Source organism: Budorcas taxicolor, chromosome 4 (assembly GCF_023091745.1).
Source record: "Budorcas taxicolor isolate Tak-1 chromosome 4, Takin1.1, whole genome shotgun sequence".
NCBI classification, from domain to species: domain Eukaryota; kingdom Metazoa; phylum Chordata; class Mammalia; order Artiodactyla; family Bovidae; genus Budorcas; species Budorcas taxicolor.
This window is the reverse complement of record NC_068913.1, coordinates 114,735,486-114,743,936: the sequence shown is the minus strand read 5'-3', so window position 1 is coordinate 114,743,936 and position 8,451 is coordinate 114,735,486. Positions and strand designations below refer to the sequence as shown.

The 8,451-nt window shown below is 41.4% G+C and overlaps 1 pseudogene; it reads right to left on the bottom strand.

Annotated features, from left to right (window-relative positions):
- Positions 1–354: 354 nt before the first annotated feature.
- Positions 355–2,477, bottom strand: LOC128046360 (sulfate transporter-like; annotated as a pseudogene).
- Positions 2,478–8,451: the final 5,974 nt, after the last annotated feature.

Here is an 8,451-nt window from a genome sequence, read left to right as displayed (position 1 = left end):
GACAGGGAGGCCTGGCGTGCTGCAATTCATGGGGTCACAAAAAGTTGGACACGACTGAGCCACTGCACTGAACTACAGTTCAATTCAACAGATATTCATTTAATTCCATACGTGTGAGAAAGCTGAAAACCTCGGTAGTTTCTTTTTTTGGTTCTGCCTAATTAAAAGCTCTGCTGCATTTATGTATCGACGACAGCCATCAGCTTCAAAGGAACAGTTCTGTCCAGCCAAAAGGCCAACATCTCCGGGGGGGGGGGGGGGGGGGGACAATTTCCAGGTCCAAGGTACAAAATGCTACACACCTGAAATTTTAAACAACTGGCTAGACAGTATTCCTCCCTTCCATCTACTTTCTCAATCACTGAAAAAGCTCAGACCATTAGGAACATACATATCTTTCAAATTTTGAGAGTCTTCTGCAAAAGTCATTCTTCACATACACTGTAAAAGAGATTTTCCTCTTCATTTCTCCAGTACTCTCCCTGGGTCAGGGAGTCCCTCACAGAGGGATTGCACTTAGCCAGCAGAACCTGGATGCCAATGGCCTCATGAACCCTGAGAACTTCTTTCATCATGTGGATCCCTGCTGGATCTAAAAGCTGTGCTGCACAGCAGTCAGTCACGATGGTGTGGAACTCTAAGGAATCATGGGAAAGTCGCACTGAAACTTCATCCTGGATTCCAGTGAGAGCAGCTATTTCCCTTTTGATCTTTTTCTTTGCTACCTTCTTCTGAGCTGCCTATGAAATGATTGGATGGCATCACCGGCTCAATGGATATGAGTTTCAGCAAGCTCTGTGATTTGGTGATGGACAGGGAGGCCTGATGGGCTGCAGTCCATGGGGTCGCAAAGAGTTGGACACGACTGAGTGACTGAACTGAACTGAAGTTACTAAGACTGGATTGAGGGGGAGGTTTACAAAGAAGATTTAAAATATTCTCTGTTCATGTAATAAAAAGTGGATTCAAAGTGGACAACCTTGATGGCTGACTTAGCCTGATAGGTCTTGTAGGCAGACATGGATTCAAAGATTTCAGGCTCTTTTGTTGGGCCAAGCAATGAATTCTTTACTTCTGAGTTTGGAGGATGAGCCAAAACATAGAAAAAACAACCCCAATAAGCAGGCCTATTTCAGTACTCAGTTCCGAGGACAGCACAGTATCAAATGAGATAACTGTATCCATTCAGCTAATTCTCCACATTGTCCATGGAATTCTCTAGGCCAGGATACTAGAGTGGGTAGCCATTCCCTTCTTCAGGGGATCGTCCCAACCCAGGGATCAAACAGGAGTCTCCTGAATCACAGGTGGATCCTTTACCAGCTGAGCTTCCAGGAAAGCCCCACATCTTGGGCAGATTCTTAAACTTACATAGGACTCTCCAGAGATTTGGCTTTCCAGGTGGCACTAGTGGTAAAGAATGCGCCTGCCAATGCAGGAGACTTAAGAGACATGGGCTGTATCCCTGGGTCAGGAAGACCCCCTGGAGGTGGGCATGGCAACCCACTCCAGTATTCTTGCCTGAAGTAGTCTCATGGACAGAGAAGCCTGGTGGGCTACAGTCCATGGGGTCACAAAGAGTTGGACATGACTCAGCTTCTAACACTTTCACTTTCAATAATTAATAATCCCTGCCATTACTCCAACGGAGTCTGAGTCCAAGGAGATACTTGGCCTGAGATGTAACAGCTGTGAAGGAGGCACAGGTGACAAATCCCCTCAGCAAGGCATTTGAGGATAGACTGAAACAAAGCCTGCTTGATAGAGCCCATGGCTGCCTGATACACTCCAACCTTAAAGGTTACCGTACTGTCAACTATAATGTCATAGCTACTTGTGTTACATATCTTGCCTGATGTCTGGCTTAATAATGTGCTCCCATCTGAAACCATTCCCAAAGAAGGCGCAACATGGGCAGCATCACAGACAGCTCCGTACAGTTCTCAGTCAACTACAGCTGACTGATCATAAGGTACAACACTCCAAAATGCCCACAGAGATGTGATGGAGGTCCCCAATAGGAAGTAAATGAAGCCGACAAAAAAAGCTGTGTGTAGACCGTCGACATGTTCCTGGCCAGGCGAGAGAGAATAAGCAATGGGCTAGGGCACCAACAAGATGCCCACAATCAAGACAGACATCACATCTCCTAAAATGTTTTCCTCCAGATTATATTTTGGGAGCCACTGCAAAACAGGAAGGAAACCAAAAATGATATTTTGGGGTTTGGTTGGATTGCACTGGAAACTGTAGGTTTTTGTGGCAAATTGCCTGAAGTTAGTATCTAGTTTCTCTTAAGGCTCCAAGTGGACCATAGGATACGGTCTGCATTGATCATTGGTCTCAAATGGCTGAAAGTTCTTACGTGATTCCTCTTCATGCTCCAGGGGGATCCTACCTGGAGACCTGTATTGGTTATTTCCTTAAACGGAGTCCTCAGATGAAAGGTTATCTTGGTTTTTATTTTTCAAAGACATTTCTGGAGATAGATGTTCCAGCCTCCCTGAGCAAGAAATCAGATTGGCGAATTCACACAGGAGCTCTTCATTTCTCAATGCAACTGGTGCAGGACTCTCGTCTCACTTTCTACCTTCAGGCCAAGCTAGTTTTGAGTGCATTCCTTCTACTTTGGAATAGCCCTCTGTGATTTCTGGGTCAAGCGACTTTTCCAAACTGCTTGATTCTGGGCCACCCACACACAACCTGCCTTCAAGGAGCATCTTCCACCATGGCGGGACTGAGGGGATAAGGTGCTGTGGGCGGAGGCAGCCCACCTCCAGGCCAGCATTCCTTTAATCCATCAACCCCTTGCCCACCCATTGCCTGGTCCCTGGAAGAGGAGGGCCCAGCCAGGCAGGGCAGGGGAGTGGCACGCAGGCACCATCTGAGAGGTGCAGAAGGTGACTCTAGAGTGAAAGCCCAGCACGATTTGTCAATATTTTGTTGAGGACGTTTGCATATATGTTCATCAGTGATACTGGCCTATACTTTTCTTTTTGTGTGTTATCTTTTCTGATTTTGATATCAGAGTGATGCTGGCCTCATACAATGAGTTTGGAAGTATTTCTTCCTCTTCAGTTTTTAAAAATCATTTGAGAAGGATAGCTGTTAAAATTTTCATAAATGTTTGGTAGAATTCACTTGTGAAGCCATCTGGTCCTGGACTTTGTTTCTTGGTCTAAATAACACATTCAGTTTCATGATTAGTTATTGTGAAAGTGAAAGTCACTCGGTTGTGTCCGAGTCTTTGTGAACCCATGGACTATATAGAATTCTCCAGGCCAGAATACTGTAGTGGGTAGCCATTTCCTTTTCCAGGGGATCTCCTCGACCTGGGTCTCTTGCATTGCAGGTGGATTCTTTACCAGTATCCCCATCTGTCAAGTGGGAGACTGGGTTAGATTCCCCAATAGGGAGACTATAGAACTGATTATTGGTCTATTCATATATTTGATTTTTTCCTGGTTCACTGTTGGGAGATTGTACTTTTCTAAGAATTTGTCCACTTCTTTCTTGCTGTTCATTTTATTGGCAAGATTGTTTTAGCTATCCAGGTGCCAGGGTCCAGCCCTGGTGGATCCAGGGTGATTCGAAGGTGGGGACGGAGTTGGAAATTATTTCCTTGGAAATAACTTATTTAATTACAGATAGAGAGGGATTAGAAAATTAGTAGAGAAAAAGAGGCTTAATAACTTGATTTACATGGAATATCAATCACCACCTACGTAGGCCACAGGCGTCTTCCCATTCTCCCGAAGGAGGGGAGGCACTGAGGCCTCCATGGTCCGATCTTAGAAGCCCAGACAAAATTAGCAGGCTTGGTGGGTACCCATGCACCAGATGGGAATTTGGCCAGAAAATAATAGAGAAAAGGAGGCTGAATAACTTGATTTACATGGGATACCAATAAAATTCCAAGACAAGGAATTTGCACCATCTATGTTGGGCCACCGGTGCCACTTGAGTATCGGAAGGTGCCCCTCCTCGGGCTCCTTCTTGCGTGGGCTTGAAAACCGGGGCAAGTAAGCAGACATGGCGAGCACCCACGCTCCAGATGGGAATTCAGCCAGAAAAACGGGGAGCAGGAAAGAACGACATGAGGGAATCAGTCTTTCTGGAAACTGATCCGATTTCTTTATTTTTGGGTTGGCTTATAGACCTTTTGTTACACATAGGGATGAATACAGAGTCACGCGGGGGTCAGCAGTCCTGACCTTTATCAAAATCAGGTGCTTCACATAAATGTATAAAAAAAGTCTTAGGGGTTTTACATCATCTTCTGGCCATGAGACCTGCTGACATTTTATGATCCTTTCTTTCTGATAACCAAAAAACTTCTTTCTTCCAAGGGTGTTTTTTCTTAAACCAGGCACCACCCTCCAAATAAAGTTGCATTCCTATAGGGTGAGGGTGTAGTGAGTTACAATCAAGAAAGGAATTTATTTAACCTAAGGTTAACATGATTAATCTTAAAGGTTAATGCTTATTTCTCCTATATGCTAGTTATATTCATTATAAGGACAGGGAATATGGAGATTTAGCAGCAAACATCACCCCAACAAATGAAAATCCTTTTACCAATGTTCCCCTTAAGATCTATTTAGTCTTAAGATAGTGATAAAGTTACATTTTTATATAGCAAGGACACTGTGACTTATAACAAAGTACAGTGATCTCTAACAAAAGAGAAAATTCATTAACTCAAAAAGTCTAGTATTGCTAACCTTAAAAACTACTATATTTCCTTTTCTATATTCCAAATACATTGATTAATATATTCCCAGGTGCCTAAGGATATGGAGGCCTGGCGGCAATCATTGACTCAACAATGAGAAAAGCCCTATGCTAATTAAGACTTTCCAAATACTCCAAACTCTCTGTGCTATTTATGGCTGAGAAGTTGTCACACAAGCTAGTCTGTCAGCAGACAGGTTTGACCTGAGACACCCTTGTCACACCCAGGGCAGGGAATTAGCAGTAATTATTGGCACAACAAATGAAAAAACCCTTCACCAATATAATTTCCAATCAACCCACTATACTATACTAATAATCTTCTAACTTCTCAAAAGAGTCTGTATTTAGAAAGTTTTAAAGCATCTCGTGCCTTTCACAGTTGGGAGGCTGTAAACAATCACATGTGGCCAGAAGAACCTGATCAGGCAGGCTAGAGGACCTTCAGAGGAGTTTGTAAGCTGAAACACTCTTGTCACGCCCAGGAATTTTTATTAACTGGAGCTGCAAGTTAACTCCTTCTCCGAGAGAAATGGTGATGGGGGAGAGCCCCCGTAAAGTCAGAGGTGTAGGTGAGAGCATAAAACAGACCCTGGTTTTGGGGGTAGATGCTCGGGAACAAGGGGTTTCCTGAGGCTTGATCCCGCCTTTGCGTATGCCAAAGCCTCCTTCCTCACGACCTTTGCCATGGGCAGAGCTCCTCATGCTGGCCCCCAGCAACCAAGCAAATTAAATGCTTTCTGTTTCTATTTAACCACAAAATGTAGTCTTCACTCCACCCAGCCTCAGCTTTCTGTGGTCAGAGACTGCAGGAGTAGAAAACACAGTCTTCTTCAAATAAAGCAAATACCAGATCAGGTAGCTTTCCTGGAGAGGAGCTGAGATCTCACCAGTTCTGCAAGAGAAGGTGAGACTGGCCAAGACGAGGGCAATGGAGCTTGTGAGAGGGCTATGGGAGGGGGCTACAGGAGGGGGCAGAGGGAAGAGGAATAGATGGGGTGGCCCACATGGGAGTGGAAAGGTTGTAGGAGGGATTTATTCTTGTGATGCCCATACATCTCATACATCTCATATTTAACAGGACAGGCTTTTTTCATGCTTATAAAAGTTTTAGTTGTTCTCAGTATTCTCTATGATATGATATTAGGTATAAGAGTCAAGAAATAAAATTATTAATATGTTACCACTGGAAAAACAAGACACACAAAAAGAAGGAAAGATTTTCATGTAAAATAGCCTCTAATTTGGGGGTGGACCTATATATAATTTTTATTCTGCTCACAAACTGGTCTCTATGTTACTTTCAACAATGTGCCCCTGTTTTCACGATGAACATTTATCACAAAATGTAGACAAAAGTTTGTGTTTTTAGAACATTTAACACTTAAATTTTTTTTTTTTTTTTTTGATGGCACAATACACACAAAATTCTCCTCTGGAGCAAGAGTGCACAAACTACCTACCTTCCATGGGTCCTATACAGCCTGCCACCTGTTTCAGTGTAACACAGTTATCTAATCCATTTACTAGTTTACTGTGATCTGAAGTTGCTTTTGTGTTCCAACCGGGGCTGAGAGGCTGTGACTGCAAAAGTCTAACTGCTGGCCTTTTTCAAATTTGCCAACTCCTGTTTAAGAATAATAAATGCAACTCTAATAAATGATTTATACTAAGTGATAATCAACTTTTTCTTGAAAATATGTCCAGTTTCACATGCATATTCTGGAAGCAAATGTAACTCAAAAGCAACAGGGCAAGCTACAGCTCATCCTTAGTTTGTACCACACACACGTTTATATTCAGAGCCAGACCTTGGTCCTTGGTAAGCTGATGATTTATTTATTCCAGAAAGAAGTTTCAAAGATTAAGAATTTATGCAAAACACTAAGTGGTTTCTGTTTAGACGTTAGACAAAGAAAAAGCTGCAGATATTTTTCCATCTCCTCTCTCCAACCTCCCACTTTTTGCTATGTATTATTTTTACTTTTTCCAGGTGTGGAATATTAACATTCTATTGTGAAACCGCCAGTGCTACTGTTTCTATGTTGATTATAGAAAATTGTGAAGCTGGCTTGACCCCCTTCCACAGTTCCTCATTTGCAATTTTCTTGGATAACTTAAGAAATTCTTCTTTGTGCTTGGAATGTGATATGTTCCAATGAGAAAGAGAATTCAATATTGAATATTCTGTATCAAGTTTCCCAGGAATGAAATGTGCTCTTTTTTTCTAGAGTTAGACTTTAGTTTGGGGTATTTTTCCCGTTTCAGAGAAGTTATTAGATTATGCTTCCTAGTTGTATTTATTGATTTGTTTACTCCGGCAATTCCAGTCCTTTTTAAGTAGAATTTATGGCCGGTTCTACTCATGTTTTAGTTTTCCTCTAACTGTTGTATCTTCTAGTCTTTCAGATTTGTATCTGTTGTGTTTCTTATTAAGCTTTTCCTATTAATAAGACATCTATTTTTGACTTATATGTTTTCTGACCTCTTTTCTTCTAACTCTTTGATGGATCCTGTAATGATAATACCTTTTGCCTTCACTTTGTTTCTTCAAGTTTGTAGTTTCTTCTCATTCTTTGTTCTACCATCTCCTCTTGGAACTTTGTGTTTTTGAGTTTGTGTTCTTATTATAATGTTTCATAGTCTAAAACACTATGGAAGTGTTCTCTACTTTTGGTTATGGCCTCTGTGATTTGGTTCCATTTTATGTATCATATACATGTATGCGTAGAGAGATGCATGTGTACACGTGTGTAGGTGTACACATGCATTTTGCTTAACTTCTTTCTTCCTTTTTCATTTTTTGAGTGGCGTTTGCCCAGTTGATGCATTGGGATTTTTTTTTTTTTCATCATGATAACTTTCTGTTTTCTATTAGCCAAAAAGTTCATTGGAGGGTTTCCATACTTACAGAAAAACCCAAACAAACTTCTTTGCCAACCCAATATTACATAGTATTGTGATCTGTTTGTCTCACAGACCTATGGCTTTATAGTCATTCCTATAACTACTATATAAACCATCATGGTTTTAAATTTTTTAAATTTTGTTTTATTATGGTAAGAATACTCAAGATGAGATCTAACCACAAAATAGTCTGGAGGTGCCTCAAAAACTTAAAATTAGAAGTACTATATGATAAAACAGTTTCACTCCTGGGCATTTATCAAAAAAATTGAAACCAGGATCTTGAAGAAATATTAGCACTTACATGTTCATTGCAGCACTATTCCAAGTGGTGGCTTGGAATACTAGCCAAGAACTAGCCAATACTAGCCAATAGGTGCAAACAACCTGAATGTCCATTGACAGATGAGTGGATTAAAGTGTGGTATTGACAGGCTGTGGAGTATTATTCAGACTTAAAAAAGAAGAAAATCATGCCATTATGAGACAATATGGATGAAATGTGAGACCATTATTCTTTAGTTGAATAAACCAGCCACAGAAATACAAATACTGTATGATTCCACTTATATACAAAATAGGCAAAGTCACAGAATCAGTGAGTGGAATGGTGGTTGGCAGAGGCTGGGGGATGGGTAATGTACTGAACCCTTACTTTTTTTGTTAGGAGGGGCTGACCTTGTCTTAACAGTGAACTTTCTAGCCAGTGTCTGTTGTGATAACGTTACCTAAAAACCTGTTGTTTTCCTTTATGACATGTTAGTGACCCCACAGCAGACCCTCAGAACTGGAAGACAATTTAAACAACAT